This window comes from Danaus plexippus (genome assembly GCF_018135715.1).
Source record: "Danaus plexippus chromosome 9 unlocalized genomic scaffold, MEX_DaPlex mxdp_26, whole genome shotgun sequence".
In the NCBI taxonomy this organism is placed as follows: Eukaryota; Metazoa; Arthropoda; class Insecta; order Lepidoptera; family Nymphalidae; genus Danaus; species Danaus plexippus.
In genome coordinates, this window is record NW_026869848.1 from 3,231,258 (window position 1) to 3,233,392 (window position 2,135).

The window sequence follows — 2,135 nt, forward strand, 5'->3', positions numbered from 1 at the left end:
ATCAACTGTGATCGCGGGCAGACGAGATGAAATTTTTTTCAGTACCTATAAATGTTAGTTTAATTTAGACAATTGATAGGTTTGCTTATATACTATTATTATTTGTAAAGATTTAAAAATGGAACGCCAAAAATCGCCAGTTTGACTTGACCGTGAGAACTAGTGGCAATGGTAAGTAGGTACTTAGTGTACAACGACGTGAATAGTTTAATTCATAAAAGTTTCGTGTCTAAAGGTAATTCATTATAACTTGTAAATAATATTAACTTGGTTGTTAAATACGATTTCTAGAAACTAATGACAAAACGTCCCTTATTAACTCCTCCCACACATTTGAGTTTTTTTTCTGTACATATAAAATGTATTTAACGTAATGTAACTACACTGTGACATGCAATATTAATTAATCAAACGTGTCATGAAGACAAAATGGTTTAATATAAATTTAGGTAAAAACTAAATAATTTTTACCTAAATTTGTATTGGATAAGGAATGTTAAGTAATTTGATATCACTCAATTGTTCTCGTATTTCGAAAGTAGGTATTACGCCAATTATACTGTTTGACGCTATTACATTATCAATAAAAAATTTATCATATTTTTGAAATTTTAACAAACTTAATATAAAAAAAAAAATTAACTTAGACTATATAAAAAACATATATGGAATTAAAAAAAATTCGTCTGGATAAAAATAACATTATCAAATCCTCACTTCAAAACTATCGTATTTTAACTTGTGTAAAAATTTCGTAAGCCACGATATAATTTCGTTGTTATTTATATATAAATATATTGTTATTATTTGAATGGTAGCGCACGTGTTACTTCGCAGCGGCAGCTGAGGGGGCGGCAGGGGAGTCACCGGAACGCCTCACGAATACAAGCACCAGGTACCCCCTACATGTTTAACGGTCACGCTTTTTATTTTCATATTTATTATAAAACATTGCATTATTCCAGTTTAACGTAAAACGTACCCGAAGTATGAGAGCAATCGAGATAACTATGAAATCTTCCCAAATCCATAAAAATTATACAATGGAAATAGAAATGGATGTAGAGATTTTTGTTGAGACATTAGTATACAATTCTAAATATAAGTCACTTTGAACTGTCTCGTCTAATCTGTAGTTTATCTTGTGAAGATTCAAATAATGAATCCTTTCTTTCGATTGAATTTGTCTGAAAATTTGTATTTGATAGACGCTTTACGGTGCAATGGTTTGTTCTCGTCACATATAGTCCAGTAAAATTATCTTGGAAGGATTGTAATTATCCTTAAAATCCTTGGTCTTTGGCAGGGATTAAGCCGTTAGTCTAGGCTTTTCTCTTCAGTGGTAGTCGCTTGAATAATTCTGAAGTGATAGTGCGGATGATGAAAATTCTAATAACAGTTAGGTAGGTATGCAGCAATAAGCAGATAAGGTACTTTATTTTGGTAATGATAAACACTATAATATAGGTAAAATTTGTTCTTGTAAATGAAGTGTGTGTTTAATTGTCTCGGAAGATTAAGTTTTCAGCTCGCAAAGTTTTAGCAGACATACAATCGATCATAAAACAACAGCAGAGCAAGCGGCGTCATCGTGTAATACACGCCGTTGGATTGTTCCCGCAATAAAACCGACAAAACTTTACAGCTCCATAAATAATGGTCAATACGTCGAGATGCATTGTCGATACTGACAAATTGCCTCTCGCCGCATTGTTGGCTACCGTGGCAAGATCCTTTTAACAGCAAACATTACAGATGACTATTGTCCGTATAATTTTCACCTCTGGTGAGGAATGTCGTATCATTTTTTTTATTGTTCGGGTCACAATTATTTGATTAATGCTTTCTGTTCGCCGCCGCAAGACATTGTGCCTATAAATAAAATAAGGTTTTAACGTTCCTATTGAAAGTTTTTGTGCAGTTTGAAAAGATCTCTAACTTTAATTTCAAGATAAAATCAAATAGAGTCGATGTAAAATCAAATGGCTCCTTTCTATTAATTTGTCTAAGGAGGTATATAATGTTAATTTTAACATCTGCGACAGGTTTTTGGTATCTATCAGTTAAAAGGTTAGTTGTTTTTAATGTAGTATACCAAAGCACACTACAATTATTATAAAATTTTAAACAGCGGA